This window comes from Ailuropoda melanoleuca, chromosome 7 (genome assembly GCF_002007445.2).
Source record: "Ailuropoda melanoleuca isolate Jingjing chromosome 7, ASM200744v2, whole genome shotgun sequence".
Lineage (NCBI taxonomy): Eukaryota > Metazoa > Chordata > Mammalia > Carnivora > Ursidae > Ailuropoda > Ailuropoda melanoleuca.
The window spans coordinates 96,139,293-96,154,382 of NC_048224.1; the positions used below are offsets into that span (position 1 = coordinate 96,139,293).

General features: G+C 35.6%; 1 pseudogene; it reads left to right on the top strand.

The window, feature by feature from the left end:
* LOC100476951 overlaps positions 1 to 14,306 on the top strand; it is a 55,173-nt pseudogene extending 40,867 nt beyond the window's left edge.
* The last annotated feature ends 784 nt before the right edge of the window (positions 14,307 to 15,090 follow it).

The following is a 15,090-nucleotide window of genomic DNA, read 5'->3' on the forward strand; positions in this document are numbered from 1 at the left end:
TTCCATACAAATTTAAGGACTATTTGTTCCAGTTCTTTGAAAAATGTCCTCGGTATTTTGATCGGGATAGCATTGAAAGTGTAGATTGCTCTGGGTAGTATGGACATTTTAACTATGTTAATTCTTCCAATCCATGAGCATGGAATATTTTTCCATCTTTTTATGTCTTCCTCAATATCTTTCAAAAGTGATCTATAGTTTCTAGGATATAGGTCCTTTACGTCTCTGGTTAAGTTAATTCCAAGGTAACGTATGGTTTTTGGTGTTATTGTAAATGGGATGGATTCCCTAATTTCTCTTTCTTCAGTCTCGTTATTCGTGTATAGAAATGCAACTGATTTCTGGGCATTGATTTTGTATCCTGCCACCTTACTGAATTGTTCTATAACTTCTAATAGTTTGGGAGTGGATTCCTTTGGGTTTTCCATATAGAGTATCATGTCATCTGCAAAGAGAGACAGTTTGACTTCTTCTTTGCCGATTTGGATACCTTTGATCCCTTTTTGTCTTCTGATTGCTGTTGCAAGGACTTCTAGTACTATGTTGAATAATAGTGGCGAGAGTGGGCATCCTTGTCGTGTTCCTGATCTTAAGGGAAAGGCTTCCAGCTTTTCCCCATTGAGAATAATGCTTGCAGTAGGCTTTTCATAGATGGCTTTTATGAGATTGAGAAATGTACCCTCTATTCCTACACTCTGAAGGGTTTTAATCAGGAAAGGATGCTGTATTTTGTCAAATGCTTTTTCTGCATCAATTGAGAGGATCATATGGTTCTTGAGTCTTTTCTTGTTGATATGATGTATCACATTGATTGATTTGCGAGTGTTGAACCATGCTTGCATCCCAGGTATGAATCCCACTTGGTCATGATGGATAATCCTTTTAATGTACTGTTGGATTCTATTAGCAAGGATCTTGTTGAGGATTTTGGCATCCATATTCATTAGAGAAATCGGTCTGTAATTCTCCTTTTTGAGGGGGTCTTTGCCTGGTTTGGGGATCAAGGTAATATTAGCCTCATAGAATGAGTTTGGTAGCTTTCCTTCTGTTTCTATTTTTTGAAATAGCTTTAGGAGAATAGGTATTATTTCTTCTTTGAATGTTTGGTAGAATTCCCCAGGAAAACCGTCTGGGCCTGGAGTTTTATTATTTGGAAGGTTGTTTATCACTGACTCAATTTCTTCATAGTTAATTGGCCTATTTAAGAAATCTATTTCTTCCTGTTTCAGTCTTGGTAGTTTATAGGTTTCCAGGAAGGCCTCCATCTCTTCCAGGTTGCTTAGTTTTTTGGCATATAGCTGTTGATAAAAATTTCTAATAATCCTTACAATTTCAATATTGTTGGTCATGACCTCTCCCTTTTCGCTCATAATTTTAATAATTTTGGTCCTTTCTCTTTGTTTTTGGATAAGTCTTGCCATTGGTCTGTCAATTTTATGGATTCTCTCAAAGAACCAGCTTCTAGTCCTGTTGATTTGCTCTACTGCACTTCTGTTTTCTAATTCATTGATTTCTGCTCTAATTTTGGTCAACTGCTTCCTCGTGAGTGGGTTAGGCCCTCTGTTGCTGTTCTAGTTTCTTGAGGTGAGAATATAGAAACTGCAATGCAGTATTATTAACTATAGTCACCATGCTGTGGTGAAATTTATGGCTAAATTGTGTCCCAGCCTGTCCAACCTGCTTCACTGTGGCCCTTCTTTTGTTAACCTGATGTATAGGAGTCAGTCAACTGGTTTTTAGGTTTTTCCCAGAGGAAGTCATTCCATACATAGCTGTGGATTTGGTGTGCTTCTGGGAGGAGGTGAGGTCAGGATCCCATGTTGCCACCTTGAACCAGAATTCCCCTATAATTCTGGGAAATCAATTTCTGGGCTCTCAAACTTACGCATATACTTTCCTGAAACAGATTTGCCTAATCATGCACCTGTGCTCACCAAGAGCCCCTTTCTCACTTTACCAAAAGTGAGCCATGACCTGACTCCCCAACCTCCAATGTCAAAATTGTCAGGGTAGCAAAAAAAAAGCTGAAAGTAATTCTTTCATGACCATTCTAAATGAAGATATACAATAAAAAGGGGCTGGTAGTAAAAATAAAAATGAAATAAAGTGGGAGTAATGATAATTTTTATTTAATGACTTCACTTTGTCTATCCCTCTTATCAAAGAATTCATTATTCATGAGGGAGAATCTGTTGAGAGCAAGGCAAAAAGAGCATCTGTGGGAAATATTTGGTACCAAAAATGGTCCTTTTTTAATGTATTTAAATGTAAGCACTTCTTTTCAGCTATTCTCAATGCTCATCCCTAAGATATGTTATTAGCTGGGAAAAAAGAAAAGCAACTTCCATCAGCCAAAAAAAAGAAAAAAAAAAGTACCTTCCACCAGCCAAAACAGTATGAGTTAGTGCCGTAGATCTTTTAAATGTTACTGGAATGTTTTCTGAGATTTCTAATTTTTAAGGTACATTGGCTAAAACCCACAGATAAACTTCTGTATGGTTTCTTTTAGGATTTGGTTTGCGTTAGTATTAAATAAGGCAGTAAAACCTATTTTATTTAGTCATACCTTGAAATATTCTAATCCTTATCTTATGAAAAGTTTAATATTTCCACCCCTTACTAATAAAATATAAAATTATGTTAGCTGCCAGACTGATTCATTTTCAGCACTTTATATAGTTTTCTCTTTTGTTTCGTATGTAAGAACTTTGATCTTATCAAACTTTTTTTAGGCTCAAACTAAAATTATGGCACTATTTATGTTTATACCTGAACATTATTGAAATATACTTAAAAGCCAGACATCAAAATATAACACATACACCACATATGCACATACGTACATACTTACCCAAGAAATGCCATGACTTTGGTTATAATCTCTACTTTTTTGGTAACTCTTCATTTCACCTATACATTACACTACCTTGTTACAAATTAAGTAATGAGAAACTATATATTGAATTATTTTGTTTATATATGTTAGTACAAAGAGGATAAATTATATCTATTAGATTAAAAATATTTAAATATGGATTCAACTGTTTTATTCATCACTTTTTTATGACGCATTCCATAATTTCTTTCTTCATAGCTTCTAGAATATAACTCAAAATCTTCTTATTGGCATATTTATTTAGTTTAGAAATGAAGTCAGATTTGCAATTCTAGAAAATGATGAAGTAGGGCACAGTTTTCTATATTCTTCCTGCTAAGTACAGCTAAGAACTCTGAACATTATATAAAATGCAAGAAGACTCTGAAAGGTGGAGAGAAGAAGGCATTAAAGTGAAGGATCTTGGGACCTATGGAACAATGAGTTCCCTGGTTTTTCTGTTTGCCCTGTAGACCCTGAATTGGGCACTAAAGAAGTCTGAAACACCAACAGGCACAGGAAAAAAAAATCTTCTCTTTCTAACCAAAGATCAAAAAAGGGTTGCCTATCAAGAGAAAAAATGTAGGCAACAACTGCCCTACTTCAACTCCATGGGAAAAAATGAGGCCATGTTCCCACTCCCACCAGCAAAGGCCATATAGAGAGCTTAGAGTTCCATCTCACCAGGCCACAACAAGGAGTGCTTTCCTATGACAACAGTGGTGTCAGAGAGGGCCAAGCATGGAGCCATGATTTCACTACCACCAGCGGTAAGGAGAGCGCCTTCCTCCATGGTGTCAATGAAGTCCACATGGGGAGCCTAAATGTCCACTCCTGCCCAACAGGGAGGCACCCTCTCCCAGAGTTAATGGAACCTTGACATCTACCCCTCCTGAGAACAACTGAGTGATGTCCACCTTTCCCTACCAGTATGGTGTCAGAGGAGATCTACTAAAACAGAACATTTAAATAAAATCCCGGATCTCATTACACAACATTCAAAATGTTCAGGATATAATAAAAAATTGCTAATCATACCAAGAATGGAAAAAAAAAATCTTAACTGAGTTAAGATAATCAATATACTGAGATAACACAGGTGGTAGAATTATCTGATAGAAACTCCAAAGCAGCCATGATAAAAACTATTTGAGCAATTTTGAACATGATTTAAACAAATGAAAAAAAAAAAAAGGAAGTCTCAGCAAAAAAATAGTAAACTCAGTAAAGAATTAAAAGATACGAAAGAGAGCCAAATGAAAATTTTAGAATTAAAAAATATAATAGCTTAAATAAAAGTCCCAATGAATGGGGTCAATAGCAGAATGTAGAGGACAGAGGAAAGAATCAGTGAACTGGAAAATAGAACAATAGAAATTAACCAAACTGAAAAACAAACAGAAAGACTGCAAAAAAAATTAACTGAACCTTAGGGATTTGTGCCTAAACCAATAGAGCTAACATTCATGTTGTCAGTCTCAGAACAAGACAAGAAAGGGAATAGTGCTGAAAAAGTATTCAAAGAATAAATGGCTAAAAATTTTGTAAGTTTGGCAAGAGATATAAATCTACACACCCGAAAAGCTCAGCAAACCCTAGGCAGATTAAACCCAAAGACATTCATGCCAAGACACAACATAATCAAACTTCTGAACACTAAAGAAAAAGAAAAAATTTGAAAGCAGCAAGAAAGAAATATCTTACCTATGGGGGGGGGGGTTGGAATTCTAAGATTCTCATCGGAAAACATGGAGGCCAAAAGAAATAGTAAAATATTTTTCAAGTGCTGAAAGAGAAGAATTTCTAACCCAAATCTTATATGCAACAAAAGTATCCTTCAGGAATGAAATGAAAATTAAGACGTTCTGTGAAGGAGGAAGAATAAGAGAATTTGTTACCAGTAAGTCTACCCTTAAAGAGTAGTAAAGGAACTTCCTGAAACAGAATGTAAATACTAAAAGAAAAAATTTTGGAACATTATTAAAGAAGAAAGAACAGTGGAAAGCATAAAAATATGAGTAATACAATAAACTTCCCTGCCCTGAGTTTCTAAATCGTGTGTGATGGTCAAAACAAAAATTATAATGTTCTCTGATATAGTTCTCAGGGTACATAGAGGAAATATTTAAGACAGTTATATTACAAATGGTGAAGGGCAAAGGGGCTTAAAGGGAAGTAAGGTTTCTATAATTCACTCAATCTGATCAAATGTCAATGGCAGGAAATTGTGATAAGTTATATTTGTATAATGTAATACCTAGAGTAACCACTAAAAAAAACCTCCCACACAAAGCTGTGCACTCTTAAGCATTATACATAAATCATAATGGAATTCTAAAAAACATCAAGAAACCCATGGGGTGACAGGAGAAAAATAAGAAAAACACAAAAAACCAGAGGGATCAACAAACAACAACAACAACAAACGATACATTTTAGCCAGAAATGTTAAGGATGGAAGTGGGAAAAAGGATAGCTTGTGGAAGATCTTTGTGGTGATAGAACAGTTCTGTATCTTGATTGTCATAGTGGTTTCATAAATACATATATGTGATAAATGACATGGAACTATACACACACATTGTACCAATATCAGGTTCCTGGTTTGATGTGTAAGATGCAACCATTGGGGGAAACTGGGTGGAGAGTACATGAAATCTCTACTGCTTTTGCAATTTTCTGTGAATATATAATTATCTCAAAATTTTAGATTTAAAAAATGAAGTCAGACATCTTCTGAGTTGAAGTAAGTCTGATTTGGTTGATTGGTTTGACCATGCACTATTGCTTTCTAAATAAGCTCTATGTTGATCATTAATGAACTAAATTCCCTACCCTAAGCTTTAAAGTAGAAAAACTAAGACACATGACAAAAGTTCTTTATCAAACATATAATACTAGCAAAATGTAATAAAATTAATGATATATTTATTTTTCCCATCCTTCCTGTGTATTGGATTTGGGTAAACAGAGTGCCTATAAATTTCTAAATAATAGGTATAATTGCCTTTTGGTAAGTCTGATAGAGTATTTTTGGTATACTGTGCTCTCCTGAAATTGGAAACTCAAGTTCAGGAAGACAAGGGAAAATTGTAAAAATTTCCAAATTTAAAGAAGAGCTTAATCATATATATTTAAACTGGATGATAGTGTGTATTAAATCATTATGATATTTGAATCCCATTGGATACATTTAAAATAGTGACGTAGGGCACCTAGGTGGCTCAGTCAGTTAAGCCTTTGCCTTTGGCTCAGGTCATGATCCTGGGATCGAGTCCCACATCAGGCTCCCTGCTCAATGGGGAGTCTGCTGCTCTGTCTGACCCTCCCTCCACTTTTGCTAGCTCTCTCTCTCTCAAAAATAAATTAAAAATTTTTTAAAATTTAAGATAGTGATGTAGCAGTTTCATATTTATTTTTTTTTAAAGATTTTATTCATTTATTTGACAGAGAGAGAGACAGCGAGAGAAGGAACACAAGCAAGGGGAGTGGGAGATGGAGAAGCAGGCTTCCCTCTGAACAGGGAGCCTGACGCAGGACTTGATCCCAGGACCCTGGGATCATGACCTGAGCCGAAGGCAGACACTTAACGACTGAGCCACCCAGGTGCCCTGCTGTTTCATATTTCAATGTAAGTATTTATAAAGTACCAAAAATTGTATCCTTTGCAGTTACTTAAACTTATGATGAAAAATCTTTGAGATCAATTTGAAAATGTGTGGGAGGTCAATTAAGCAAAAAATGCTTGAAGACCATATACATAAGCCCAGTATCTATCAGAATTGCCTTCTTCACCAGACCACTCTGGGTGCTGACCATTTATACCCCAAATGACTATGTAGCCATTCACATTGGACTTCTAGGATTCAACCTCTCTCCTATTTTCCCTTCTGTCATACTCACTACTGGACCCTTCTTAGAGCAAGTCTTGGAGTCAGGTACTCTGGGTGTGGAGACAAAAGACTTTCATTGTCATCTAAACAAAGAGTAAATGGGGGGCACCTGGGTGGTTCAGTCTGTTGAGTGCCCACCTCTTGATTTCAGCTCAGGTCATGATCTCTGGGCTGTGACATGGAACCCCCCCAACCCACAGGCACCAGGCTCCAGCTGAGCAGAAGTCTGCTTCCCTCCCTTTTCCTCTCCCTTTGCCCCTCTACCCACACACACTTTCTTGTGAGCATGCTCTCTCTCTCAAATAAATAAATCTTTAAAAAAAAAAGTAAATGGGAGGGATTAGTCAAGGAGGTTTTGTGTCTGGAGCACATTTGACCCAGGACTAGTTCTGACCCATTTGATCTTTTTAATGGTGACTTTTTCAGCTTTTGATCTCCTTTACAAATTTTGCTTAAGAAATAGTTATAAAAAATCTATACACCAGACATGGTACTTCATGCAGGAAGATTTTACACACACACACACACACACACACACACACACACACACACATCACTTGGCTTTCAAGAACATTACAACTAATAGATTTCAAACAAATAAATGAAGTACTGAAGGAAAGGTGCAGTAATAGAATATACAGAAACACTATATTTTATCAAATCTTAGATACCATGGATTATAAAATGTACCATTACTTTATGTACCATTAAGGAAAACAGCTACCACTCAAATTATGACACAACGCTTTCTTATCACTTAGAATCTTTATTTTATACTTACTGAAAGGACTTTTAAAAATTGTTTAGATATAGAGCTTTATCATATTGCATATACATTTAAAGGAAAATATAAGTGAAATAAATTAGGGTGTTCCTGAATCTTCTTCCAGTTCAGTTTGTCTTTTTAATATCACATTTTGAATCAGATTTTATAATGTCTGTGTCCTTCAACATGGTATTAGATTTTCTTTCAAGCTGCTGATACTCTCTCTGCAAGTATCTGCAGGTTTTGATGATGACCCTTTTTAGACCTTAAAGAGAAATTGTCAGAAAAGATTTCGAACAATTAAGACTCATGATCTCATGAGATTTGGACTGAGCTCTATCTAGATTTGGATGAGATCTCACGAGATTTGAACTAAGATCTCACTAGGTTGGCTATGAATCTCAGGAGATGTGTATGAGATCTCATGAGAATTGGAAGAGATATCACAAAATTTGGACTACATTCTATCAGGATTTGGATATAATATTTGGATAGAAATTGCACAAGATGTGAGTGAGATCTCAAGATTTGCACTGAGCTCTGGAGAGATTTGGATAAGATCTCAGGAAATTCAGACTCCATTCTAATGAGATTTGTACTGAGAGCTCATGGGATGTGAGGAGAAATCTCACAATATGTGCTTGAGATCTCACCAGATTAGGACTGAGATCGGGAGAGATTTAGATGAGATCACTTGCTACTGGCCTGCGTTCTCAAGAAGTTTGGAGCAGCAATGTCCACAATAGCCAAATATAGAAAGAGCCCAGATGTCCACCACCAGATGAACAGATAAAGAAGAGGTAATATATACACACACACACAATGGAATACTACTCAGCCATCAAAAAAATGAAATCTTGCTGTTTGCAATGATATGGATGGAACTAGAGAGTATTATGCTAAGCAAAATAAGTCAATCAGAGAAAGACAATTATCATATGATCTTACTTACATTTGGAATTTAAGAAACAAAACAGAGGATCAGAGGGGAAGAGAGGAAAAAATAAAACAACAAAATCAGAGAGATAGACAAACCATAACTCTTAATCATAGGAAACAAACTGAGGGTAGCTGGAGGGGAGGGGGGTGGGGGATGGGGTAACTGGGTGATGGACATTAAGAAGGCCACATGATGTAATGAGCACTGGGTATTATATAAGACGATGAATCACTGACCTCTACCTCTGAAACTAATAATACATTGTATGTTAATTAATTGAATTTAAATTAAAAAATTTAAAAAGAAAAGCAGGAAAGCTGAACAGAAAAAAATTAAAAAATTTTAAAAAGAATAAAAAATGAGAATAGATTAATGGGACTCAGCAACATCATCAAGCATAATAACATTCACATTATTGGGATCCCACAAGGAAAAGAGAAAAGGGAGCAGAAAATTTATTTGAAGAAATAACTGAAAATTTTTCTTATTTGGGGAAAGAAACAGACATCCAGGTCCAGGCAGCACAGAGAACCCCCAACAAAATCAGCTCAGGGATTGATCCACACTACACTACATAATAATTAAAATGGCAAAAAAAAAAAAGTAGTGATAAAGAGAGAATTTTAGAAGCAGCAAGAAAAAACAAAACAGTTATATACAAGGGAAACCCCATAAGGCTCTCAGCTGATTTTTCAACAGAAACACAGTCCAGAAGGAAGTGGCAGGATATATTCAAAGTGCTGAAAGCAAAATGCCTGCAACCAAGAATACTCTATCCAACAAAATTATCATTTGAAATAGAAAGAGAGATGAAGAGTTCCCCAGACAAACAAACGTTAAAGGAGTTCATCACTACTAAACCTGCCTTCCAAGAAAGGTTTAAGGAAATTCTTTAAGTGTAAAGAATGGCTACAATCAGGAATAAGAAAATTATGAAAGGGAAAAGCTTCACAGATAAATACAAACATAAAAAAATAGTAGATTAATCATTTATAACACCAGTACAGAGGTTAAAGCAGTAAAATCAATTCTATCTATAAAAATCAGCCAAGGGTTTTACAAAATAAAAGGATGTAAAGTATGAGATCATATACATAAAAATTGGAGTAAAAATTTAGTGCTTTTAGAAAGAGTTCAAACTTAAGCATCAACTTAATATAGACTGCGATATGTATAGATGTTATATATGAAACTAATGGTAACCACAAATCAAAAACCTGTAATTGATACACAAAAAATAGAGAGGAATCTAAGCATAACACTAATGAAAGCTATCAAACCACAAAGGAAAACAAGAGAAGAAAGGAACAGAGAAGAACTACAAAAAGAACCACACAAGTAACAAATGGCAATGAGAAATACTTATCAATAATTACTTTCAATGTAAATAGACTAAATGTTCCAATCAAAAGTCATAGAGTGACTGAATGAATAAAAAATAAGACCTATCTAAATGCTGCCTAAAAGAGATTCATTTCAGACCCAAAGACACATGAACACATGCAGATTGAAAATGAAGGGATGGAAAAACATTTATAGTGCAAATGTTAGCAAAAAGAAAGCTGAGGTAGCAATACCTATAACAAACAAACTAGACTTTAAAACAAAGACTATAACAAGAGACAAAAAAGAGTACCACATAATGATAAGCAATAGTCCTACAAGAGAATATAGCAATTGTAAATATTTACGCACCCCACATGGGAGCACCTAAATATGTAAAGCAACTATTACCAGATAAAGGAAGTAATTGATAATAATACCAATAATAGTAGGGGACTTTAATATCCTACTCACATCAGTGAATACATCATCCAGACAGAAAATCAACAACAAAATAGTGGCTTTGAGTGACACATTGGATCAATAGACCTAACACATATATTTAAAACATCCCATCCAAAAATAGAGCAATTCACGTTCTTTTCAAATGCACATGGAACATTCTCCAGAAAAGATCATATATAAGGCCACAAAACAAGTTGCAATAAACTCAAAATGATTAAATAATTAAACATCTTTTAAGACCATAACAGTGTGAAACTAGAAATCAATCACAAGAAAAATTCTGTAAAGAACACAAATACATGGAGGCTAGCCAATACGCTATTAAACATTGAATGGGTCCACCAAGAAATCAAAGAGGAAATTAAAAAAATCAAAAAATAGATGCAAATGAAAATAAAAACAAAATAATCCAAAATCTTTAGGATGAAGCAAAAGCAGTTCTAAGAGGAAAGGCAATAGCAATACAGGTCTACCTTAAGAAGAAAGAAAAATCTTAAATAAACAATCTAATGTTCCACCTAAAGGAGCTAGAAAAAGAAGAACAAACCCCAAAGCTAGTAGAAGAAAGGAATTAATAAAGATTAGAGCAGAAAAAAAATGAAATAGAGGCTTTAACAAGAGAAAAGATCAATCTAACCAGGAGCTGGTTCTTTGAAAAGATCAACAAAATTGATGAACCTTTAGCCAGACACATAAAAAAGAGACAGAGGACTGAAATAAATAAAATCAGAAATGAAGGAGGAGAAATAACAACTGACACCATGGAAATAAAAGGAATTAAAAGAGACTTATGAAAAATTATATGCCAACAAATTAGACCACCAGATAAATAATAATAGATAAATTCCTATAAATATATAGCCTTCTAAGACTGGATGACAAAGAAATAGAAAATTTGAACAGGCTGATTACTAACAATGACATTGAATCAGTAATCAGAAATCTCCCAAAAAACAAAAGTCCAGGACCAGGGCACCTGGGTTGCTCAGTCAATTAAGCATGTAACTCTTGATTTCAGCACAGATGATGATCTCTGGGTCATGAGATCGAACCCCAGGTCAGGCTCTACATTCAGCACAGAGTCTGCTTGAGAGTCTCCCTCCTTCTGCCCCTCCTCCTGCTTGTGCTCTCTCTCTAAATAAATAAATAAATAAAATCTTAAAAAAAAAAAAAACCTAGAGATTTTCCTCCAAGATCATGAAGAAGACAAGGATGCCCACTCTTGCCACTTTTAGTTGACATAGTACTGAAAGTCTTAGCCACAACAATCAGATAAGAAAAAGAAATAAAAGGCATCCAAATTGATAAGAAGTAAAATTGTTACTATTTGCACATGGCATGATACTATATATAGAAAACTCTAAAAACTGCACCAAACAACTAGAACTGATAAATGAATTCAGTAAAGTTGTAGGATACAAAATTAATACACAGAAATATGTTGCATTTCTATATACTAATAACAAAGTAACAAGAGGGAAATTAAGAAAACAATCTCATTTACAATTGCACCAAACATAGTAAAGTACCTGGAGACAAACTTAACCAAGGGTGTGAAAGATCTGTACTCTGAAAACTATAAAATACTGATGAGAGAAATTGAAGATGATACAAATGGAACAATATTCCATGCTCATGGTTTGGAAGAGCTCGTATTGTTAAAATGTCCATACTATCTAAAGCAATTTACAGATTTAATACAATCCCTAATAAAATACCAACAACATTTTTCACAGAAATAGAAAAACTAATCCTAAAATTTGTATGCAACCACAAAAGACTCCAAATAGCTAAAGAAATCTTGATAAAAAAAAACAGAGCAGGAGGTATTATAATCCCAGATTTCAAGATACCCTACAAAGGTATAGTAATCAAAACAGTATGCTTCTGGCACACAAACGGACAGATCAATGGAACAGAATAGAGTGCAGAAAAAGTCCCACACTTTTAGGGTCAATTAATCTATGGTAAATGAGGCAAGAATATCCAATGGGGAAAAGAGAGTCTCTTCAACAAATGATTTTGGGAAACTGGACCACTTTCTTACACCGTACACAAAGGTAAAGTCAGAATGGATTTAAAAGCCTAAATGTGAGACCTAAAATCATAAAATTCCTAGAAGGCGACACAGGCAGTAATTTCTTTGATATAGGTCATAAAAACATTTTTCTAGATATGTCTCCTCTGGCAAAGGAAACAAAAGCAAAATTAAACTATTAAGACTACACCAAAATCAAAAGCTTTGACACAGCAAAGGAAAACATCAACAAAACAAAAAGTCAACCTATTGAATGGGAAAAGATATTTGCAAATGATATATCCAGTAAGGGGTTAACATTCAAAATATTTGAAGAACTTATAACAACTCAACACACAAAAAAAACCCTAATAATCTTATTTAAAAAATGAGCAGAAGACCTGAATGGACATTTTTCCAAAGAATACATACAGATGGCTAACAGATGCATAAAAAACATGTTCAGTGTCAGTAATCACCAGGGAAATGCAAATCAAAACCACCATGAAATATCACCTCAAACAAATAAGAATACTATTAAAAAGACAAGGAATAGCAAATGTTGGCAAAGATGTGGAGAAAAGGGAACACTTGTGCGCTGTTGGTGGGAATGCAAACTGATGCAGCCACTGTAGAAAACAGTATGGAGGTTCCTTTAAAAATTAAAAATAGAATTATACCATATTATCCAGTAATTCAACTACTGGGTATTTACCCAAAGAAAAAACACTAACTTGAAAGATATATGCAGTCATAGGTTCATGGCAGAATTACTTATAATAGCCAAGATATGGAAACATTCCAAGTGTCCATCAATAGATGAATGGATAAAGAAGAGATGGCATGTGTGGAGATAAATATATATAGATATACATATAGATGATATATAGATATAACTTAACCATAAAAAAGAATGAAATCATGCCATTTGCAACAACATGGATGGACTAAGAGGGCATAATGCTAAGTGAAATAAGTCAGAGAAAGATAAATACCATATGATTTCACTCATTTATGGAAGTTAAGAAAGAAAACAAATGAACAAAGGGAAAGAAAAGCACTGAAGTATGGAGAACAAACTAGTGGTTGCCAGAGGGAAGGTGGATGGAAGGGAATGGGTGAACTAGATAAAGGGGACTGAAAGTACACTTATCTTGATGAGTACTGATAAATGTATAGAACAGTTGAATCCTTATATTGTACACCTGAAACTAATATAACACTCTGTTGGGGCGCCTGGGTGGCACAGCGGTTAAGCATCTGCCTTCAGCTCAGGGCGTGATCCCGGCGTTATGGGATCGAGCCCCACATCAGGCTCCTCTGCTAGGAACCTGCTTCTTCCTCTCCCACTCCCCCCTGCTTGTGTTCCCTCTCTCGCTGGCTGTCTCTATCTCTGTCGAATAAATAAATAAAATCTTTAAAAAAAAATCTAAAAAAAAAAAATATAACACTCTGTGTTAATTATATTTGAATTAAAAAAATAAGAAGCTTAGACTTTGTTGGTCAGACTCTATGAATGACTAAAATTTTAAAGCAGATATAGCAGAAAATAACTAAAATTTTAATTCAACTTTTATATTGATTAAAAAGAAAACACTCCAGTCCCCAGGGGCTACACAGGAGGGAGGCCGAGGGAGCAGATGAGATCATCAAGGCTCAGACCCCCCGACCTGGTCATCATACAATCTTCAGGAAGATCATTTGCAAGGAAATCCCTGCCAAAATCATTTTTGAAGACAACCAGTGCCTTGCCCTCCATGACATTTCCCCTCAAGCACCAACACATTTGCTGGTGATACCCAAGAAACATATATCCCAGATTTCTGTAGCAGAAGGTGATGATGAAAATCTTCTTGGCATTTAATCATTGTTGTCATGAAATGTGCTGCTGATCAGGCCTGAAGAAGGGCTATCGAATGGCAGAGAATGAGGTTTCCAGTGGGGGACTGTGTGTCCGTCATGTTCAGCTCCATGTTCTTGAAGGTGGGCAGATGAGTGAGTTGGCTTCCTGGTTACGCATGTTTTAGGGATAATTTTCCCTTCTCTAGACAATGATCAGTATTTGCCAGTTCCAATATGTTAAACAGTATACTTATTTTTGCCTGTGTGTGGAGAGATTGAGGAAATAATTTTAATAACCCAGACATAATAAAACACAACATTGCATGGCTAAATAAAGACTCCAGTTGTCCAGTAGAGGAGAAGTTTAAGTGGTAGATTGCCAGAGAGTAAGGAAAACAGGAAAGAAAGCTTCTGGCGGCAATAGACCAAAGATGTTGCTTGGATGCTAAGACAACTGCAGGCCTCCCAGCAGTCCTACACAAAACCAAACCAGTGTCTACAACATCCACATCCATGATGCCATGAAAGCCAAGCTCCAGTGCAGTTCTGAGAAGATGGAAATTGTAGAGAGAATCTGGTGCTGGAGTGAATCTCCAGTGGTGGTCCTTTGCCTTCAACCTGTCACATCCCAACTAGGTCTATCAAGAGAAAAATACTGCTGAAGCTCATGCCCCCAATGCCACCCAAGCAGTATTGAGCCTCTACAACCAAAGAGCTTAATAGGTACTCTCTAGTGGAGGCTAACAGTAGGAACTCAGTAACACTTTGGTTCTTCAGAAAATATAGTAGGGACTCAAAAAACATTTGCTGACAGGAAGAGACAGAGGACGGAGGAGGAGAAGGCATGGTGGGAGGGTGGGAGGAAGAGAGAGAAAGAACTTTAAAAAAAAATCACTTCAAATAAGAAATGTTTTTGTACTTTGAAAGTTTAAAGGGTTTTAACAGACAATACAATAAGACATCTGAAGT